Here is a 24,137-nt window from a genome sequence, read left to right on the forward strand (position 1 = left end):
GGGCGCCGCACACGCTCCCTCCTCACGGCGGGGAGGGTTAATAAAGGCCGGCGACCGGCTGCCCGCGGCCGGGGGCGCCTCTCCGCGGCCCAGCAGTCACCGGCATAGGGTCGCTCGCCACTCCGCGAGCCGCTCTGCCTCCCCGAGGTGCCGCCGCTGCCTCGGCGGGACTCGCCGGCGTGTGAGCCGCCGCGCGGAAGGAGCCGCTCCGCCTCTGACAGAGACGCGCCCCCTCCTCCCCTCCCCACCGCCCGCCCGCCCTCACCTCGAGCTGGCGCTGCCTCCCTGCTCTGCCGCCGGCGCCTCGCCCGTTCGCCACTGCGCCCCGCTGCTGTCCCCCTGGTGCCTGGCCCCGCCGAGGGGCAGGTGGCCAGCCCAGCCCTCTCCCCCGCTGCCTGCTGCGGCTGCTGCGTCTCTCGTCCCCCGCTGCAGGGAAGTCGCAGCGGCGATTGCCAAGCGGGAGGAGAGGACAGGAGAGGAGTGGAGCCGCCGGCGGCTCGGGCAGCGCGCTGCGTCTGGGTCTCCGGGAATGGACTGGGCTTCGTCCTGCGCCTCAACCTGCCCGTGGAGACGAGGGCGGTGATCGTCCGCCCAGCCCGCCAGGGAGGAGAGGCACCCCGGTTAAATGTCACGGCTCCCCGTCCGCTCCCCGCCGCCACCCCGCGCATCGCTCACCTCGGGAGGGGGCTGTGAAGGTGGCGGCAGAGGCAGCCTCGGCTGCGGCGCGCCCCACTGCCGCTCGCCGTGAGGGAGCGCCCCGGCAGCCGCCAGGTAAGCGATGGGAACCCTCCCGGTGCCGTCGGGGGTGGCGGCCGCGGGGAGTCCGCCTGTGAGGGCAGAATAAGTTTCGCGGTGGGGCCTCTGGAAGCGAAGAGGATCCTCGCGTCGCGGGGGTCTGCGGCTCCCGATGCGGGGGCTGCGGGCGGCGAGAGTCGGCGGGACGCGGTGCAGCAGAGCTCTCCACCGCCGCCCGCCCCGGCCGCCTCGTCCCCCGGCCCCCGAGGGCTCTTGGACCAGCGGCGGACGGCGCTGCCCGCCGTGGTGAAAGGGGGTGTCGGGCTGCCCCAGTGGCGGGTTGGGGGGGCGGGACGCCGTGCCTAGCATCACACCTTCCCTGGGGAAGAGCTTTCTCCGCCGGGCGGGGAACAGTGTCATGGGAGTAGGAGTTCTCCGGGGGCTCCGAGAGACGTGACACAAACACAATAGTCCTTTGTCACCAGTGAAGAGATGCTTCTACACCTGTGTCCGCTGCTGTGGTGGATGTGCTCGCTGGAGTACGTGCATCAGTAAAGTGGGTCTAGGGGGGTGGTGGTGCTGCTGCACGGTGAAGGCACTGTTTTACCTTCTGCCCAGCAAATCCAGAATAGCCCCCCCTTTTAGGGAACAGCTCGAAGTACATGCAGGTGCTTCTGAACATACCTGGAAGAAAAATAACGGCAAGAAAATCATCCACTGATTCATCATTGTCCAGTCTCTTGAGTCTAAAATATAATATTTTGCAAGTCCTGTTCTATAGTTGCTGGAGTAAACAGCAGTGCTTTGAATGTTCTTAAGCATTTTCCCATCTAGCTTTCCTTGCCAAGCAAAGAACTGCAGTGTGTTTTTATTACATGCTGCTGTTTTAAAATACTGTTATTTCAAAAGATTTTCCCATTAAAAAAAAAAAACAACAAACCTCTCACATAAAAAGCAAAACGTCTGAACACAGAACACTTAAAAAATAAATCAGATCTGAACTTGCATTGCTTGCCAAGTGCTGGGTGGTGGTGATGGGGGCAGAAAGAAGCACACAGCTTTTCTGTGCCTTTGTCATGAAAATGAGCCGTGCAGTCTTTATTTCAGTCAAAACTACAGCACTAGGGGAATGGAAGTGAAAATTAGTTTGCATAGTGTTCATGGAGGTAAGCCATAACCTGTAAAGCCATGAACACAATAATTCTGAAGCCTTACCCCACTTTTTATAGTGACACATCTGGAATCAACAGATCTACAGTGTAAAGTATGTATAAGATTTTACCTGAAACCAATGTATATGCCCTAAAATAATGATCTAGCATTTATTTACCATTCAGAACTACAGCAGCTGCTTCCACAAGGAAAAAAAAAAAAAAAAAAAAAAAAAAAAAAAAAAAAAAAGCGCTAGGAGGTACAATAAAAGGATAAAAGGATATGCTTTCCTGAGCTTCTACCTTCCAGTGAAAAACCTAAAATTAAAAGAGATGGTGTCTGTTCCTTCTGTATGCAATCAAGGCACCAGTAGTTCCATTAGAGGCTACACCCTTTCCAGGAAGTGTTTCATTGTAGAGTCAGAGCTGCTATGTGATCTACCTTACTGTATAATGTGCCACACAGAAGAGTGCACTAATATCAATATGTTCTTACTCCTACTACATATATATATATATATATATATATATATATATATATATATATATATATATATATATATATATATATATATGTATGTATGTATATACATACACACACACATGTAAATATCCCAGTCAAAATGGGATTTGGGATCTGGGATTTTTTCTTCAGATCAGCGCTTAAAATGATTGACTCCTCAGCTACTGTACCACCTCCTTATTTTTCTTGAAAAGGAGTGTTTTTGACAGTAGCTAATATATGTGAATCAGAACAGTGATACTATTCATTTTAAGTAAACAGAACATCCTTGAAAACTGCTTTTACTGCTCTGAATTCCCTCTTCAGAGAGTATGAATAACACCTACATACATTGAACAACACAAGGTGTGATCAGCTACATAGAAACAGTGTGGTTTGGTACTATAACAGGTATCAGATCTTTTGTTACTGTTCTAGAATCCAGACATTCTGTGAAAGGGCTCTAGGAGGAAATGTTACCCTGCATAGTAGCAGCAAGAGGTGAAAAAATACAAAGTATTAGAGAAGCTTGTTAGCTTAAGGAGCTGTCCGCAACTACTGTGATTAATACTCTGTTGGCATGCTACTGTGAACTAATACCAGGATTTGGGTATCCTGCAGTTAAGAAAAAAGACCAAAGTAACTTGCCCTTTGTAGTTCTGAAGCCGTATCGTTTTTCTCCAACACAGACAGTTAAGGAGGTCTGAAGATTGGAATATCAGTGGCCCTGTGCCGAGTTTAACAATGTAAGTCTATGTTAGTGCCTTTTTCATATCTTGTATTAAAGCCATTCAAATAACATAAACACAGGGTGGGTGTGGTTATTGGAGAGGGAGGGTATCGATAAGGATTCTAGGAGGATTCCTGTGGTGATTTTTCTAAGTCATGCTGATATGACTCTTGCTTGTTTTTAGAGGTTTTGGTTTTTTGTTTGTACACCTTTTGGCTGTCTAAACCCTAGTGAAAAGAGTGGGAGCAAAAGGATTAAGGAGTTCTAAAGGCTCTGTATATAGCTGTCTGTTGGTTTATTGGCTTGTCCTTTGTGAGAAGGTGGATTTCTTTATAGCTGTTGCTGGTAATTAAAAATCCAGATGATGGACAAATGATCAGTTTCAGTAAATCTATATGATATTAGGTATGTATATTGCTGCATTCTCCTATTGCAAAGGAGCTTATTTGGCTACTAGAACTATGACACATTATGCTGAGTGCATTCTAATTCTCTGTGCTTTCTCTTCATTTTTTGTGCAGCTATTAAGGAAATCTAAGAAAATTATATTTCTAAGTAGTCACTGATTGACATGCCTCTGTCATAAGACTGATTTGGCTAAGGTGTGTCTAATTATGAATCTTTATAAATTATTGCTCATTTCTAATTAGTAGAGTGACTACTTTAACTGTTGATTTTCCAAAATGTTTTAATCTCATGTGGTTTTAGCCAGATACTCATTTTTTTCACCTAATTTGAAAGCATAAAATCAAGACTTTTCTTCTTTTCTGGAGAGTGTGGCCTTTCTGTTACTTAGAAAAACATTAAAATAGATGAGATGACTCTGTAAAGTATGGCATTGAAATATTTGAAATATACAGACACTGGTCTTCAAGATATGCAATATACCAATCAATGTTTTCTGTGCTGAGATATCAATATTATTCCCATGAGATATGCTGAGTAGAATTCATATTTGAGCTGCTTCCCATATTATAAACCTTTTGATTCCTGGGGGAGAATTTCATTTCTTAATGATGAAAATCTGTGGAGGAAGGAAGATAAACTGTCATCTGTGTTGTATAATGACATTTTGGTGGCCCATTTTCTGTTGTAAAAATGCAAATCTTGTGATTTTTTTTTTCTATGAGAAATGATTCTATGAAGCAGTAGTTCACGAGATTATTTATAAACATACTGATCTGAGCTGCTATTTGATTACTGTTCTAGATATCTTATTGCCTAATCTCTTATTGCTTTTGAAACTGGAAGTAGATACTTGTATCAACAGACTGTAGGCAGTCTTGTTCTATATTGATATACTGTTAATGTTTTCAGATTGATTATTGTTGTAAAAGTCCTGTTAGGTCAGCGTAGATATTTAGTGAACACCTCTTCTGCGTGGTGGAATTAGTGGACCATTCAACCCATCTTTCAGAACTATTCCTAATTACATGCAAATAGAAATAAGGGTGCATTACAATTAATATTTTATAGAAAGTGGAAATATTTTAAACTGCTTCTTACTATTGATTTGCACTTCTGCTAATAGTTTTCTCATTCCCTTCATAGCAGGCAAGTGTTGCAAGTAAATGCCAAAATTCTACCTGAGTTTGTGTATTTTAAATGGCATAGTCAAAGTAGGTGATTCTTAAAAAGAAAATCAAAAGAATAAATGTTTCTGAGGGAAATGGATATTTTGATTTTCATCTGATGGTCCTATTACATTTCCTAAAAACAAAGAAAACTGATAAAATTGGGTTTTAGTTGGGCAAATAAAGTGACATAATTTATTAGCTGTCAATCTCAAAACTAAAGTTGCAATGAAAGAAAAAGGAATGGAGTATTTTTCAACTTTTGTCATCATTGGAAATAAAACTGTAATGTATTTCAATGGAGTAAACAAAACCATCTTCAGCAGAAATATTTGTTTCTATAAAAATATTTCTTTATTGTGGGTTTTGTTTGATTAACTGCAAAATGCCTGTCCTTTGGTCAGATTGAGGAAAAATAATTATTCTAAAGTCCTATTTCTTTTTGTTTAGCTAGTATTTATACAACAGTACTATGATTAATATTTTATAATTTTTAATAAGCATGTTTTATTTCTATTTTTTTTTAAAATAAAATTTGCATGGCTTCTTAAAGCCATTATTCTTCAGGTGGACACAGATTCTTTTAAATGGTAGAAAACCTCAAATATGTCCTGTAAAACTATTGGTAAGAAAAATTAACCCTTACTTTTTTAATATTAGAAGTTATAATTTAGAAAACTGCTTTTGTTCTGATATGCGTGTTTAATGCCTAGGAGCAACCAGTGGTCACTAGTTAAGTTTATAGGAATTTAATAGCACTCCATACCCCCCATTTCTCCCTGTCCCTCAGCTCCCTTTAAGCCAACCTGTCTTCAGTGTTGAATATTTATAAGAGCCATGGGGTGGCATTTACTGAGGCAGGCCAAAGACCATCTTTGAGCTGTACAAATGCAGATCTCCATCTCTAAAGGAAGAGTGGGATTTCACTGGAGTCTGGTGTTTTTCTTGTAACTGAGTTTAATATGGGGAATCATGTCACTAGAGAAACCAAATAGTCTGGTCTTAGAACAGGACAGCTACTTAGATTGTCATCCTCTGTTCACTTTCCAACCTGAAGAACTTTCATCCTATTATTTCCTTCACTTTATCTTGTTTCTGAGAAAACACAAAGTTTTCTTCAAATGGTATTTATTTCTCAATTGCTGCAATTCATAAAATGCCTTTCTAATCGTGTTTTGGTGAAGTGTTTATGAAATAATGGTAGATGCTGGTTGTGAAGAGTTTCATGAGAGAATTTCTTGAGGAAAAGCTCACTTTGGCATCTTCAGGATTCTGTTTCCTTTAATGTAGAAAGGTTTGTGTTCCTCTGTGACAAGTCATCAAGTAGATTCTCATTCACAGCACACATGAGCCTCAGCAATGATATTGTCCCATGTCTGCCCTACACCTTTTGCAGGCCAGCATGTACCAAAGTCAGTTAAAATCATCAAAACTCCACCACATCTGGAATGCATGAGTTCTGCAGGCAGGTAATGTGTATGGGGAGGGCACATACAAAGACTCCACTGTGTTTTATCATGTTTATAGAGACTGAGATAACCTCAAGAGAGACAAAAAACAGAAACAAACTCCTTGGGAAGAAGAAATTATGCTTCCCTTTAGGCCCTGGAGAATAAAAAGGAGGGAGAGATTTCAAGATTGTGAGATTTTACAACTCTGCAGACCCTTAGTTGGTCTAGTTAACACCTGTCAGACGTATTAAAGAGGAGATACAGTTTGTGGCTGTTTGTGACAAAATCTCATGTTTCTGAAGTGGAAAGGACTAGGAAAGACTGAAGCTGGAACAGTGGAGTGTGACTGGGAAAGAGAGAGCCAGACAAGACTGTGGCCTCTCAGCATCAATTTGCCTTGATGTTCTCAGAAGTAACCAACTACACTTATGTTTGAACACTGTGGTTCCATTTTCCAGGCATAGCAGTAATTGTCCTGAAAGAAGAGACTGTGTTGCTATTCCTTTCATGGGTGTTAGAAAGTGTTGAGATTCAGAAAGCCACTCATCTTCAATGGCCCTATATGAGTACAAGACTTGCTTTAGATATTCCTCTGAATGCCTCCAGTGCTGTATGTAACTATGAAAACCAGAACAATTATAAAGAAGAAAAGATGAGAATTACCATTCTATTAAATAGGAAGTATTACTTTGTCCATTAGTATCCGGAATAGATTTTTGATTTGAAAGTCAGGAAAAATGTAATGTTAATAATGTATGTGGGGAAGAACCATTGTGGAAATGGGTTGTGTTTGTGGCAGTACATGAGGAGGTAGTCTGGAAGAATATGCAGAATTCTACATCAGCCAGTGGCTCTATAGGCTTTATAGTATATTTTTGAATTTTTTTTTGTTTTTGTTTCTTTTTTGAACTACAGAGTGGAAGTAACCAAATCTATTGAGAAAATAGCTGTCTCATGCCAGCTTTTCACTGTTCTATTCCCAGTGTAAACTGGCGCACATTGCAATGAAAAAGAAGCACTTTGGGCTATAGGCAACATGTGGAAACAGATATATTCATTTATTGTAGTGAAAGCCTTCAAAGAGTAAGAGGACCAGTTAAATTTGAGATAAAATTCCTCTGTGCTCACAACATAAACAGACCCTAGTGCAAACAAGAATTCATTCCAATTGGGAATGGATTCAGTTTGCTAGAATAGGTTATAAAGTAGATGAGTAGATTCACATAATCTTAAACCCCAAGAAATTCTTGTTTCTGTTGTCTCCATAGACAATGAGGAGGAAGTAATTATCTTAGAGTTATTGCAAAGGTAGTGCAAAGATGTATCAAGGTAAAAGGCAGTGGAACAATTGTAGAAATTAAACTGCAGTAAATAATAAGTTTGCAATAGCTTGCTTCCTAGATTTCTAAAGGAAATGCATAGCTGAGGGCCTGAGTGACTTCTGAATCTATAATTTATTTTTAAATGCTATGTCTGATCTGGAGGATACCCACTTATTAGGAAGAAAAATTATGTCAGGAATTTATGAATAGTAGTCAAACCCTGAGGAAGTAATTCAGAAAAATAGATGAAGTCAACACCTCAAAATATCTAGATGAACATATCAGGAGGATATGATTGCTGCCCACTTTAAGGGGACAAATATACAAATATGCTGTAATAACAGTCTTGTCCAGCTTCATTCCTACTGCCAGCATGGCTTAAAGTGAATGTACAGTTGCATTCTTATTATAAAATACTTTTCTTGCTGATAACATTTCTTCAAGCTGTTCATATACTGTTTTAAAAAGCTTGATTAAAGGAACAAAGTTGCATGGGTGTTCTTAAGAAAAGAAGGAGATTGTAAATAATTTAGTTTTTTATTCTTTGCAACCAATGCTTCTCTGTTTTTCTCAGACTGTATTCTGAAAACGGAAGTTGTGTTGAGCCATTAGGTCTCTCCTATTCTTTTAGGGATAGAGTTTCCAGAATAGGAATCATTTGGGGCTTTGAAAAAAACTAGTTCTTGTAAGAAACAGATATAATTTCTACTGTGACATAGAAGTAATTAACTAGTGGGCAGTGTTATGCATTGGGGACTGCAAAGTAAGTCATCAAATTACTCCTGTCAAACAATTACTGGGGAAAGACAAGTTAAAAACTCTTACACATGAAAATAAAAAAATTTTAAGAACTCTACAAAAATCTTGCTAAGATTTGTGCAGTAATTATTTTGTACTTTTCCTTAGTGAACAGTTTTTGCAGTTTTGAAAACAGCCAAAGGTAAAAAAAGAAAAAAAAAATCACTGTGATATATAAGAAATTAAAACCCTGCATGTACTTAAAGATTAACATGCTAAAGCTTTGAAATGGAAAAAGTAGAGATATGATAAAGTTATATAATAATAAATATTCTAGTTTCTATGATTTTTTTCCCCATTAGACAAACAAAAAATCATGTGATGGGTAAAGAAATTTGAATTACTATCTATTTAAAAATTAATAGTCCATTAACCAGACAGTATTGAAGTAAGAATATCAGGATTTTTTTCCTAAAACCATAAAGGTATTATAGCCAGGCAAAATCTTTTAAACAGCACTAGAAGAACAAAGTACAAGTAAAAAAAAATAATGAGAGTGTTCTGAATATCATAAAGAAAATCTTTTGCACTATGCCATGTTGCTCAATTGCTTCCCTAGATTTGGGAGATTTATCTTTTCCTGTGGGGCTTTAGCTGTTGGCTGAAACTATTTACATTGCTAAGAAGTCGGGGTACCAGAGAGTAGGAACCATCAATTTAATTGTTGCACCATTGATTACTGCACCACTAACCAACCTGATTTACATGGCTGTTTGACCAGTACATGCTACTCTTCATAGCCTTGCTTAAAAACAGCTCACTTTGCTGTGTGGGTAGACAGTAGCCTTCAAATACTTACATCAACACCTTGGTATAATCATGCAGTGTGTTATAGCAATACACCATCTTGATATTAAATTGTACAACAACCAAATCTGAGTTTTTACTTATGTTTAATATTGCTTGATCTTACTTAAAATCTTTTTATAAGTGTTTTGTTTTTTTTTTTTGTTTTCCCTTTAATTTGAATATACATCAGGTGAGAGTTGCAGAGAAGAGATTATGGTTAGATTTAACAGCTAGGAGGTTCAAACAACTAACTTCTGTTAACTTATGGTAACAGTACTGAATATTTGGTGCATCTAAAGATAATGGCTTTTTTTCACTGTTGCCTTCTATAGAGGAATGAAGCTATTGCTTGGTCTGCAGTTTAGAGACAGTTGTTTAGCTAGAAAATGGAGTTACTGGAAGTAAGGAAGTGCTTCATATAGAAGAATCAATCTTCATCATTGTAGATGTTCTGCATGAGTAATGTATGTTACATCCATGGCTGCTGGAATTTACATTTAAATATGTAATCAAGGTCACCATGTAATCAAGTTTTATTTTATTCACATTGTAGCACAGTATTATTGATAAATTGAAGAATACTAAAAGTGTGTCTGTAATGTATTGAGAGCCTAAATTTCTGTTTTAATTCCATCCATATGGTGCTTTTGTTGGTACTAGTAGTATTTTATATGCTTTCTGGACATATGAAAAAAGCACTGTGCAAGGATGGTAGAGAAGCGGACATGCGGAAAACTGGTGCAATTCTTAAACTCTCTACGTTTGATTGAAAGAGATATCATTATTGCTGTCTTCAAGTACTTTCACTCTGGACATCTTCTTGGATCAGCACAGAAGTAAAAAAGGAGAGCAATGAGATACTGAAAGCCGACATAGCTAGAAGTTCCTGAAACTTCTTCAAATGTGGTGTCAGACATGCAAAGTCAGTTTGGGCTATATAACACATATGCTTTCTTCAGCAGCTGTCAAAATAGAACATGTTCTGCTGTAATATTTTATTTGAAGGCAATATGATCATATTTCTGATTTGAAATTGGGAATAACTCTGGAAATTAGGTAATGGCTTTGGGGCTATGACAAGTTACCAGTACCTTATGTTTCATATAGGCTATTCAGCTAACAAAACTTTATAATTTACTGTTTGTTCAGCATTTATGAAGCAAACAGAAAACTGCAGAAAGTAATCTTGTAATATATACATAGTAATGTGGTCCTTTCTATTGATCTAAATTAAAGCAATTACATTTTAAACTAACCAGAAGGATTTACACTAGAAAAGCTTACTGAAATTTACAGTAAGCAGCATAACTTCAGGTTCTTTTGAAACTTCTGCTCTACCAGTCTATGTACACACATGCAGAAATGACCTGTTACTCTTATAATAAAAACTTACATCCATTTCAAAGTTTAGTATATAGTTTTACATACATTTTGATGCAAATTTGAGATCTGAATTCCAAAATAATATTTCAGTGACTTGTAGTTAGTAGATACCCTAGGAGAAGCATGCCATTCTTTTTCAAGAACAACTGGTAATAATGAAATATTCCACAAAGTGAAAGAAAAAACCCCAATATTTCAGCTTTTTTTCAGTATCTTCCATGCTAGGATTCTTACATTTTTATACAAGAAATCCAATATTTAAGAATATTTATGGTCAGGGTTTACTTAGAGTAGAATAGGAGCATTTTCTGCTTCTGTCAGGAAAATAATTTAGACCTGTGTATGAACTATGTAGTTCTCTCTTTCTCCTGCAATTTAATTCCAGTTAATAATTACCAGTACATCATTCAAAGGGAACAACAGAGCTACTGCTCACTAATACTTATTCTGTGCTATTTGTAGAGCACTGGAATATTAACTCCTTTCTTAACAGTGCATTGTGATGGGTGATGGTAGTTTCTTCCTTTGAATCTGCTACCAGTAGCATTTCTGCTTTGAAATGCAAATGCTGAGCTCTCTTGAAGTGGTAAGTGCATGACCTCTGATATAACTTGTTATTACCCCTGGAGCTTGTTTCAAAAATGTTTTGCCTGAGCAAAGAACCAAGAATACTCCCTCTGCATCACATATTAATGCAAACATTTTTTATTTGTAGTGTCAATCACTAGATGGCACTGCTCTATGGTCTTTTTAAGATGTTACATTTTCCTTTTCTTAAAATATTAATTTTCTTCTCTGCTATATGGCATAATGAATTGTTACTGATTTAATGGTATTATTTATCTGAGATTTTTGTCAAATTGTAAAAAAATTGAATATATATATTTTTGAGAAATACATATATTTTGAGGAATCCTTGAACATGATGTTTCAGTTAAGTGTTTGACATGAGGAGAAACATGCTGTTTGCTAATCTCTGTTCCAGAACTAGTAAAAATAGGAAGCATCACAAAAAAAGCCACAAGGAGAATGCTCTTCAGTTTCTCTGTTTGTTGATATCTTCGCCAGTTGTAAATCAGCATGTTAAGTGTATCTTTTACTTCTTGGCAGGAAGGTGATTGTGTAATCCTGAACTTGCTAGCTGGCAATTCTAGCTTTTCTAAGCTTCAATTGCTCAGTTGTCAATGCAATCTTTAGCCAACTGCATAAGGAACAAAAAGGTAGAAGACAACATAATCCCTTCTGTCACTGGAGTGCTAGCACATTGCATGGCTGATGCTATTGATTCAACGCACTTCTGTGAATAGACTGCTCTACTCACAGGTCAAAAATGTACTTAGGACATCATCACTGCAACAACACTTACTAGACAGCAACTACAAAATTAAAGGGTCTCACAGACATAAAACTATTAGCAACAGAACTGTGTCAAGAAAAAGAAGCAGGAGCTGTTGTTTGTGTGTGGTGTCTTTTCAAAGTTTAGGGTAACATCACTGACTTAATGAAGTTAAATATGAAGTGGTAACAAGTTTTGTATGACTGCTACAGAGGGGAGTGTCTTAAAAGTTCTTATGCATTTGTATATTTTACTCCTGTATTTTGTTAGTTTTTTTATTAGGGCGCTCTGGCACACCATGGCTCCACATCTGTGTGGTTCCTTAATTATTTGAAGAACAGTATAAAAGAGTACATGTGTCTAATGGCTGCATATAAATGGAACTTCTTTTGATCTCTAGTAAAGCTGTCTCAGGAGTGTTTTCAGTTCTGGCTGGAAGAATTGCAAGGCATTTTTTAACCAGAAAGTGACTGAGATTCTCTTAATATGAAACTCACTGTGGGATTCTTTCAGAGTAGGTGCCAATACTGTCAATAATGACAGCCAGTAGGCATTCTCTGTTGTATAATTTTGAATGATTGAAGGGTCAGACACTAATTTTTGAGTTTGGCATTTGCAAAGAATTCCATCCTTTGGAATTAGGATGGTAGTTGGACCTGTGCAAGTGATTATGGGGTTTATTTCCAGACACAGGATTTACTAGTCTAGCTTTTGATGAAGATTAAATTTACAGTCCCATGTGTTCGTACTGTGTGACATAATGACTGTGAGGCTATAAATGAATGGCTATTTTCAGCTTGGAAATTTTATGTGCTTGATATGTAGTGGCTATCCTTTCAAAAATGCATTCACATAAAGAAAACAGTAATTAGGTTGAAACTTTCAGAAAATATTTTTCAAAGACAAAACTATAGATACTTTAACAGAAAATGTTGAAGTTCTTGCATTAATTGCTTTTTAAAAATTGCCGTTTTAATAACAAAAAAGAAATTAAATTATTTTTCTTAAATTACTTCCAAAAATGAAGATGTAAATTTCATTTTGCATTTACTTAATCTGGTTACTCTTGTGAAATTTTAAATAATTTTAAATAATCTGTACTTTTGCCTTTGGTGACGGTCATTTGCCTTAGAGAGAGCTAGATGAAAATAAATTTTGCAGAAGTTATAAATTAATAATTCTGGAATTTCATTGAGGATTTCCAAAGAAATCAATAAAATTTCATTTATTTTATCATCTGTCATTTCTGATGTGAAGATTCTAGGGGCTTGAGTTTGGTGTTGGCGTGGTAATACTCTGCTCAAGAGGGTGTCAGTTTACATATGATTTTGGTTAGTATTTTTAGATAAAAGTAGAATGCAGGAGGAGGCAGTAGTGTTGCTACCTTTGAATTGGAAGAATCTAGGCTGAAGAATTAATTGCCCTAGATTATGAGACTGTTGTTGATATCTCCATGCTGAAACCAAGTGTTTTATATAGGCATATCAGTACAAGAATACTTACTGGCTTTTATCACCTTCAAGTTTCTATAACAATATGCTTGTGTCTGATTTCCAAATTTGCTGTATCATTTTAAAGAATGACATTTGTGGAGTTTGCCAGTGTTGCAGTGGGGAAACCATCTCGTCACCAGGACCTGAGTAAGCAGTCCTGTTGATGAGTACTTTTCACCAGCACTTGGAATCTGAACTTCATTCTGTATTAATTTCAGAGTACAGTTCACTGAATTGGTGATATATCTTAAGAGATAGTAATATATATATTAAGATGTATATAATTGGTGAATATCTTAAAAGAGACTGGATGAAGCATGACTGAATTATAGAAGAAATATCATATAGACTGCATTGTAACAGCAGAAATGTCTTAAAATTAGTCCCTTTCTTATACACCTAGGAAAGTGATTTTAGTAACACAGGATAGTATTGCTGTGCCTAAGGCTGTTCTGTTTTACTTGACTTGAGTTAAACTAAAATCTTCTTCCCCTACTCCCCTTCCTGCCTTGCTTTCAGTTAAAACTATAAAAAAACAATCATACATTTTATACTCTGGCAGGAGAATGAGGCTGCTGCATTTCTGTCTTTGTTTCCATGTAGAAAACTTACTGATAAGGATCCTATTTTAGTAAAAGTTGGGGGAAAAAACCCTCCACTATAAAAGCATAGAAAACTTTTTTTTTTCCCTTGGGAAATGACCTCTTGGTTGTTCTTTGGTGAAGTAGTAATCCAAGAAATATCCTTAGAGAATATTCAATAGTGGTTTATTTACTGCATCTTAGAAGACTGTGGAAGTTTCAGATATTTCTTCATTTTTATTTCAAAGTTACTGAAAATTGGCTACTTTGTTTTATAACAGCTATTAGAATTTAAAACTGAAAAAGAAAAAGGGTCTAATTCACTTCTTATATATATATATATATATATATATATATATATATATATATATATAAAAGCACCTTCTTTAAAAGTGTTGTGAGCAGAAAGGGAGCATCAAAAAAGATTTGTCAGAGAGACCCTGCCATTTAATTCTGAGGTTCAGAAAGGATCACTTTCCCTTCTTAACACCTTCTCAGAGAGAAGTCTAAGTGCATCTGCAGCCAATCCTAGTAAGACTTGCTCAATGGTTTAGGTCTAAAGGATTCTTTATGTGAGATTGACCCTTTATATGACTTTGTATGATTAAGGCTGGCAACTCAGATGTATTTATAAGGATAAAATAAAAAAAAATATTTAAATTTAAGTAGATTATGATCATGTTAATGATTAGACTAAAAGAATTCAGAGTTTTTAACTACAGACTATAGTTAGTTATAACTATTATAGTGAAATATTTTTGAAACTGTATTGAAGCAATTCTATAAAAACTAGCAAAATAATTAAGTATAGATTGTCATTACTCACCCATATCAATGACTATGGAGAAACCTTTTTCTCTCAGCCTTGAGGTGTGCCTTGTTCACACACCTTCAGGTGTGTCTAACTCAAGGAAGAAACCTCCACACACTCTCCAGAAAGAGTCTGTATATTAGAAGACCCTTCCATTAAAAAGTGGGATGTGGCTTCTCCTGTATAAAGTGGTTGACTATCAGTCATACTTTCAGGCCAGCTGTGTCAGCTCAGAAGCTTTATGTAAGTCATTACTGCTATCACCTGTTTGCTGTCTTACCAAAATTTTGCCACTGACTGGTGCCAGTTTCCTTCAAGAAAGACGTTGTTCTTCCCGTCTTCAGAATATTTGGCTTTGAGATTGAAAAGTCAGTCTGGTCTCAGCATTCTTCAATACCAAATGCAGTGCAACTCTCCTTCCTCTGTCCACCAAGGATAATTTTTGTAAAATAGGGTAAAGCATGAACTGTTTTGCCTTTAATCCTTACTGAGGCTGGGCATTCTGCTGCACTGCATCTCATGACTGCAGTCAATCCAAAAATATTTGCAGATTTTTATGTACAGTGAATAGAGCTAGATAACCTAACAAATGCACTTATTATATCGTTTAAGTTATCATGGACAGTTACTGCTCTATAGAATGTAACATATTAAGGAGCTGTAGTAAAAACAGTGAAGCTTTGTTATAAATGCTGAATATAAACACTTCTAATGGTGAACTGTATGTAGTGGTAAATAGCTTTGTGCACTACAAGAGCACTTGAGGAAGTTTTAGAGATATCTGACAAGCTTTTCAATACTTAGTAAATTGCACAATAACCTAGAATTTCAAACTTTACTAATTTTTGCTTACAATATCACATGAGTTGATTCATCTAATGAAGTTGTGTTTTGTATAAGTCTCAGGGGCTTAACTGAATTGTCCTCAAACACGTAGTCTAAATTGCACTTAATAAACACATTGGTTTTGTATTGTACAACATGGTGGCTTTTTTGTCATAGCAATAATTTAGTGAACTTATCTGTATAGATTGCCAATGCTGGATCTTTGACAGTAAAATCAGTAGAATCAGCTGACAGTAAATTTGAGAGGAGGAGTATTTTCTGTACCCATTTATGAAAAGGCATATGCTACAGAGTGCATGTCTAGCTTTTGTTCCTTTGTAGAGTATTTTTTAAACAGTAAGAGGTAACAGTTCAGCTCTTTCCCATGACCCAACATGCTGGTCTCAAAGAAACCAGATAAAAATCAAACCAAAGACTTCTCTCCATAGATATTTTAGGAAAAGGATATTCTTCCAAGGGAACAGCCAGACTCCACCAGTTTATCTATATGTGGGTCTTTGAATTAATATGAGTAAAACAGTTATGGAATAGTGGGTATGTAGACGCAATACTTTCAGGTTGTGTTACAAGGAAACAAGTACAGAGGCCACTAAGTAGGGTGGTATTTTCTTTCTCCTTTAGATTAAAGTAAGACACCATTATCTTAATTAATTATGTGTCACTTCTTTAAGCATTACTTGAATATGGTACAACAGAAGTTTAGAGTTTCTAATAAGCACATGTATACATATTCATAGAGAACATTCTGTATTTTTGTTAGGAAATTTAACATTTCTTGGAAAAGTTTGATTTTTATTTTAGGAACATGAATAAACTTTTACTGCTGTCATAACAAGTTCTTTGTAGCTTCTGTCATTAAGAAAGAAAAATGGATATTCCTTACATGGAAATAAAAACTTTTATTGAACAATAGCTATAGCAATGGCTAGCTTTTAGTTATTTGCCTTTTAACAACTAGCATTACAATGATATATTGGACTGAAAAATATTTTTGCAAGTTTTCTAAATAGGTACAATAATAAGAATTTCACAAATCACTCCTAGCAAAAAGATATCTATTGCCCAATGATTGCTGAAGGAAGTCCTATGAAGGAGATAGACCAATATTTTAGATTAGTAGACAAATATGTAAATAGAAGTTAAGTAGTACTGAGCTTTCTAAGTGGTAGTTGAATTAATTTTCCTTTCCTCTCCTCTCTTCCCATCCTTCTCTCTCCTCCTGTTGCCTCGCCACCCCTACCCTCTGCTCAAAAAGTTTTAAAAAGGACTTTGTAAGTAATGCTGCTATGTTCTTATTTTACTACAGTTAAACAGGCTGTTTTATTATGCCACTGTAATTCAGTTGGACTTTCACAGCCATTCAAGTGGTACAAACTATTGTATTAAAACAGTCTTGTAAACCAGTTCAAGATTTACTCAATTTTTTAATAGCATTCTTGCTTTGATTCAACATGAGAGCTTGTTCATATTGTTACTGGAAAAGCCATGAAGCATTTGACTTAAGAAAATGTGCAGCCATTAAAAAAAGGCATTACACATGCTCTTTAGCTCTTTTCTGAACTTAAGTCACTGATGATATTTTGATTTCGTCTTTTGCTTCAATTTAAACCTCCAGCTTTTTTGCTTTGTTATACTCCTTTTTGTCTGCATGTTACCCAAACTATGTAAGGAATACAAACTTTTCTGGGGCAAGTTTTCATGTAACAGTGCTATTCTTCTTCAGGTGGAATGTAGGTATTCATACTAGAAGTAAGGCTAATACAAATAAAATTTAAAAATTGGCTCTTATTACTAGTAAACATAATGAAAGTATATCTGCTCAGTCTCTTTTTTTCACAGCATTTTTTTACCAATATGCTGTTTGAACTTATTCATATTTTTATTTTTCTATAGAGGTAGTGAGCAGGAGGTTCTGTAAGTTTTGTTACCACAAAAAGCTGATTTTCAAAGATAAGTCTTTCATTTCTCTAGATCCCTGCAAGAGGGACTGGTTTGAAAATTGCCATGCCAGTAAGATTATACTCTTTCTTCAATGCAGTTTTCAATTCAGTAAGAAACATGCAATCTGGTGAAAGTGACTGAGCCAATGTTACTTCTGCCCAAGGGAACAAAATGTGTTTCAGGTCATAACAAACAAACAAAAAAAAAGGTGTAGGGCTTTCCTACATTCCTGGTAGGAAATTATTTATCTTTGTCTAGAACTTTGTCATAAGTGATGATGATTGTATGAGGGGTATTTGTATGAGGAGTAAAAAAAAAAAATTGGCTTAAAAGGGAAAAACTTTAACAGTATTATGATCATTTGATCAATGTTCATTTGCTGTATGTAAGAATCATGTATAAATATATTTCCTTGACACATTATGTGCCACTGCCTTTTATCTTTAATTTGAATAAAATTTCTTGAAAAAAATTTTTTGCCCCAAATGCAGATTGTGTTGAGTTCAGATGATAGTTTTGAATTTGTATCCAAACAGCCCCAGCATTTTTCTTGAATACTATTCAAAAAACCCACAGTGTTTTGTTTTCAAAAAGAGACTTTGAAATTAAATTTGTTTCATTTAAACTAGATTTTAATAAGGCCATCAGGAAACAAATAGAAATTTTCTCAAAGATTTTTACAAATGGAAGTTATCGGTGGTTAGGGTTAGTCACAAGTCATTCAAGGCGATTCCAGAATTGATCAGTACTTTCTCTTGAAAATCAAAGGAACTAAAATACAAAAGGCAGTTTCAACATAACATTCAGGTGAAGGGATAAGTCTTTATCTCCTCCTTGCCATTAGGTAGCATCTCTGTGATGCTAGTAGGTTACTCAAATGTCTTAAGGAATGCTGAGTAATGGTGTTATCTTAGATTACTGAGGAAGAGGTGTGGCTGCCAGATAAGTGCCATTGAAATCAATAATGGAGGTAGTCAAATTTATGAGAAGCCAGTAAACATTGACATATTCTGACAAATCAGGCTCTTCAAGTTGATAATCAAAGATTAACAGTGACACTTGTGTGTAGGTCATTTTGTTCTTAAGTTCTTACTCTGCATGACAGATCCAGCAGGTTTGTATCAGAATGATAGACGTTTGAGGGTAAATTCCTGTGGGTTTCTTTCACACGGTATAGCCTGGACAGTATTCTTGTTGGAGAGCTTATTTCCAGCTGTCTTTCTCTCACAGTTACCTTCTTTGCTCCTGTTTATACATAATCTGTTATCATCTATAATGTATATATAATCTGTTTCAACTTGTTTCCAGCTGCTTTTACATGGATAGGTTAAGAAGCAGTCACAAAGATAGTCAATATTTGAGTCCTGAGGTTTCTAAGTCACAAATCATGAGTCTGAGTTGTATAGAAGGCAGATAAATACCTGATTTATAGGTGTTTAGATCTTGAAGATTGCCATGAACTATCCTAAAAAGAAACTAAATGATACCATTGTCATATCAGAGATGGATAACAGGACTTTTCAGAGTTGGAGGTTTAAAATATGAACAGCATGTTACCTCAACATGTCACTGTAGAAGGGAAGTAGAATATTTTATTGGGGTAAAAACTCCTTAAGATCATTGAGCCCTTCCTCATCATTAGCACTGGCAAGTCCATCACTAAACCATGTCTCTAAGTGTCACATCTACACTGCCTTTAAATACCTCCAGAGATGGTGACTCAACCACTTCCATCAGCAACCTGGTCTACAAAAATTTCTCGCTTTCAGTGAAGAAATTTTTCTAAATATCACATCTAAGCCTTATCTGAGGCATCTTGAGGCCATTTCCTCCAAGAGATATTTGACCAGTAATTATTATTTTATTGACCAAAGGACTGAAAATATTTTCCTTCTTTGAAGTTGAAATTTTTAAAGTGCTCTTCTTTGTTTGACTTTGGTTCCTGAAATATCTCACCTGTCACTCCATATGATACATACCTCCCTGTCCTTGTTCCTTCATTTGTGTATTGTGTAGTGGGAGAAACAAGATTCCTTATTCCAGAGACCAGAAAGGAAACTAAGATTTTTACACATCCCATCTTGTAAAAGGATTTTCCTTAGAGATTAAGTACCAGTCCCTCATCTCAAAGACTTAACATAGCTGTGAAATATACAGTGTTTTGTTGTGCACATCCATTTCCTCAGAGCTACCATGCTACTTCCAGCAACTGAATAGTTTTGTTTTTTCAAAGTGCAAGAAATTAGAAGAGAAAGTTTAAAAGTAACAGATAAATGCACTCAGATCACATTCACCTTGAGTGAATTGGCCCAGTGTAAAGTAAATATTCTAATTCACTTCTCCAGTAATTAGTCCTCTGGGCATACTTTTCTGATCAACCCAAGTTGGATTGATCTGAATGAAAAAGAGGTTTTTGTTTAAATTGATTTTGTTTACAAGTAGGCCAAGTGTTAGATCTTGTTGCTCATGAGTCTGTGTGAGCAGTGTTGTATATGCAAATGATTCATGTCGCATTACAGAGGTGGGTTGACTTCAACCAAACTGGGACAGATGATCTGGGAACCTTGAAAGCAGTGGGCAACAACTTTACATTCAGAACTGATATTTGCTAATGGTGTTCTGTGTCTAGAGCTATATGCTTTTTCTTCGTAAATCTTTGTTGTTTTTTTGTAGTTGGTTTTTTTTTTTTTTCTTTTTGGTTGGTTGGGTTTTTTGTTCTTTTTTTTTTTTTATTGTTTGGGGTTTTTTTTCTATTTTCTATTTCTTCTTCAAGTAAGGGCAATTGGCAATATTCCTGTGCTGAATCACCCCGTACAAACAGCAAATCTTGAATGGACCTAGTAGATATGAAATAAACCTACACAAAAACTCATGCAAACCAAATCACCAAAACTTCAGTAGCTCTGAAATGTTGTAAATATTTGTCACCACTTAGAACTTCAATAGCTGCAAGTAAAAATTTCTGAATTTAGATTATCAATTATATTTTAGGTTTTTTAAACTCTTTTTATCACCTTTGGTGGAGCAGACAGCCTTGGAAAACCTAATATATGTAGCATAAAAAATATTAAAATGTGGGAAAGATATGCTGGGTGGGGGAATGAAAAGTTTTTGGAGACAAGAGGATGAAAGGTCTGACTAGATTTTGCTTAGATTTGTGGCAAATCAGATAACTAGATCTTACTAAGGTTTTGTTAAGATTTATTTGCACAATTAAAGATGAACTTATCATTATCTAACTATGCCTTCCAGCTTTTTTAGAAGGGAAGCAAATGAGAATGGTGCGATTATTTCACTATGTGCAAGGTGGGAGACATTGACAGAGTTAATTGTGAATGTAGGTTATCTGCTGAGAGACGAGACAATCTCAGATTCTTGAAGGCAAATGAACTGTATTTATACTTGCAACTAGCTGCCATTTAGATATACCATTTCCAAGAACAACATGCAGTTTCTCAGGTATTAGGTGATCTTTTGTCTCTGAAAGGTGTTGAAGCTTGGATCTTAATTCTGAAATTAAGTTTACTTTGCATATTATTATGCATGTAAGTGTTTAGTGTTTCAGTTTTAATTTATTCCGAGAATTTCAGCTGCATTATTTGAGTGGAAACCCCAAATCCATGATGAAGGAACATAACATAATATTTTCTCTAGATAACCTGTTTAAAAAAAACCCCAAAACCAAAAAGCAGAGGGAACCTGACTTAGAAAATAAAGTGATTAGAAAAAAAATGTAACTTTTAAAAGACCGGTATGTGCGACTGACTTGAGAGTTAAAATAAATAAATTGCCATTTTTACCAATGTTTGTTATGTCCATATACATAGAATAAGGAATAGATAACAATAATAGATAGAGGAGATACACTGTGTTGGCTTCTGAAATAAGCTGATACATCTTTGCTCTTTCATAATGGAAAATAGGCAGTCATTAATTTTTGCAATTTAAGTCACTTAGGTTGTTTGTAATCCCTGTTGGGAATACGAAGCTGAAGACCAGATTCTGAAATATGATTTGCAGTAATGTGCATGCAGTGGGAGAGGAAGACACTGGGGTTTGTTTTTAAGACTTCTAGTATTAAGTAATAATGTTTCTTGACTTCTTTCCTTAAGAAGAGGACGTCAAAACAAACTCAAAGTTGTTAATCCTAGTTTGCATAGACATTTGAAAAGTAAGATCTGTTACTGCTTCTTGCTAGACATGGGGTTTTTTTATTGAGTGAAAGAGTGTGCTCTAGGAGACATAATGCTCACTCTCTGCTTTTGCATTCATCTGTACCATGCAGTAATGCTCTAAGACTCTATTTCTATTTTATGATTTTAAAATTAGAGAATTGCTTCCCTTCCAGATAAATCCACTTTTTCTCAACTTGTTATTTTCCAGGAGACAACTAAAAATGAATCAATAACAGTTGATCTGAGGTATTTTTGTATTGTCTTTTGTTCCTACTTCATCTTCATGTTTTCATGTGTCATTTAAATATATATTAATATAAACAGATTTTGAAAGGAGACGTAATCTGAAAGGAGAATAATTTTGACATTGTCAGAATATATTTTCTTTTTATCTCCAAAGTGAACCTCCCAACTGAAAACTGGATTCTAACAAATGTATCTTGTGATGGAACATATGAGATGGAATATAGTTGTATCTCAGTCTTTTTATTCTAGTTTGGTTGATTTTTTGCTTCAAATTTGTCATATTTTATGTCAGGGGTATGTAAAAATGTCCAAAGCATTTAAAAGAAGAGCAATATGATAGATAGGATGGGGAGGGTGGGGGGGGTGGCAGAGAAGTGGAATAGTGAAAAAATGGTCTAATAGTAAATGAGGGAAAAGAGATTCCCTGAGATTCAACATGCAACAAAAATCGACTGTCATGTACATCTGTACACCATTGCCCACTGCGTAAATGAGACTTCAGTGATCAGTTAATCTAAAGGCTCAGTGTTTTTGTACAGTATTTTGCGCTGGGAGATTTTGCTATACATAGAAATTTTTAATGGTAATGATACCAGTCTGGAAATCTGCTTTGTGAGCCCTTTAAATAGTGTTTGTTTTATAAATATACTGAAGAACTTGCTTCTCTACTTGAGAAGCATTATTTCTATGAAGGCTATAAGGAAAGTGACATTTTGATCTGAAATATTTTGTGTTGTCTTTTGTTCCTACTTCATCATCATGGTTTCATGTGTCATTGAAATGTTACATATTCATTGTTTGAAGTAAAATCGCAGCTTATGGCTATTGATTTAGTGGATACAGTTCCACAAATACTTCCATCCAGTTCTAGCTACAATACATGAATTATGTTATGCACTTTTAGGTCCTTTGCTAATTCTGAATCACAATACCTTCATGCAGAGTTCTGCTACATTGCCAGTTCTTAAGCAATTGATATGATAAAAAAATTTAATGTCTTTGTTTTGTACACAACCATTTATTCATTTCCTCATTTAAAAATCTACTTAGATAGCATTTACCTAGGTTCTGAACATGGGTTCCTAGCCATGTCCGTATGCAGCCAGTCCAAATCGAGTTCCCTCCATAAGTCTATGATCCAGGAGGATTTATTTTTCAAAGATTGGTGCATCCATAATTTTGTCCTTGTTATAATTCCTTTAATGTGTATGTTCTTGATGGTTAGTTCTACCATAGAATAACTTGAGTTGGAAAATGCCTGTACCTGTCTAATTCACTGCTTGGCCTGTCTTCATTCCATGGTTTCCTTAGAAAAGCCTGCTAGCTGCTTGCAATCTGCTGGCATAGTCCCCCATATGCTTCAGTCTTTTCACTTTCTCTACCATGCTCACAGTGTTCTCTAGCAGTCATAGACTACAAAGTAGAGTAGGTTGATCTTATTTCTTCTCTGTCAGTAATATCACTCAATTTTCTATAAAGTTGTGTTCCATCAGTATTACTTCTTACCTGCGTTATGGTTTTTTAATGTAAGTTCCTTTTCATTTAGTCACTAGGAGAACCATTATCCTGTCTGGTCTGTGGTAATTACATATTAGATAACAAAGCCCTATTTCTGTTGACTATGAAATGTTTTTTTCTTTTGAAAATAAAAAGCATGTTCTCTGATTCAGTTATGATAAGTTGTTCCTCGTTACAGCTTTTTAATTTAATTTGATCTGTTAAAAGGATCTTCTTTCATATTATTGTGGTTTAACTCCAGGTAGCACCTAAGGTTCACAGAGCTGCTGGCTCACTTCCCCCTAGTGGGATGGAGGAGTGAATCAGGAGGGGAAAAATTGAATAATTTGTATTTTAAGATCAGGTCAGCTACTAGGTAAAGCAAAGCCATTCCCACAAACAAAGTAAAACAAAGAATTCATTCACTGCTTTCATGAACAGGCAGGTGTTCAGCCTTCTGTGGGAAAGCTGGGCTCCACCTTGTGTAGTGTTTACTTGTGAAGAAAACTTCCTGAAAGTCCAAATGTTCCTTCTTCCTCCTTCTTCCTATCTTTTATTGAGCATGATGCTGTGTGGTGTGAGTTACTGTGGGGGTCAGTTGAGGTCAGGTGTGTCTCCTTCCAGTTTGTGCTTTGCATTCCCAGCTCTACTTGCTTTCGGGACAGTGTGAGAAAGAGAAATGGCTCTGATATTGTGCAGATATGATATATTTTTCAGCAATAGCAGCAACATGGGTGTACTACCAACACTGTTTTTGTCACAAATCCAAGACATGA

The 24,137-nt window shown here is 36.5% G+C and overlaps 1 protein-coding gene across 1 annotated transcript in view; it reads left to right on the plus strand.

Moving 5' to 3' along the window:
• The first annotated feature begins 630 nt into the window (after positions 1-630).
• Positions 631-24,137, plus strand: part of LINGO2 (leucine rich repeat and Ig domain containing 2) — a 525,499-nt gene continuing 501,992 nt past the window's right edge. Inside the window, exons 1-2 of the mRNA XM_074532869.1 lie at positions 631-771; positions 3,078-3,134. The gene's annotated coding sequence lies outside the window, so the exon portion shown is untranslated. The remainder of the gene's footprint in view (positions 772-3,077; positions 3,135-24,137) is intronic.

The sequence above is a fragment of the Zonotrichia albicollis genome, chromosome Z, assembly GCF_047830755.1.
Source record: "Zonotrichia albicollis isolate bZonAlb1 chromosome Z, bZonAlb1.hap1, whole genome shotgun sequence".
Lineage (NCBI taxonomy): Eukaryota > Metazoa > Chordata > Aves > Passeriformes > Passerellidae > Zonotrichia > Zonotrichia albicollis.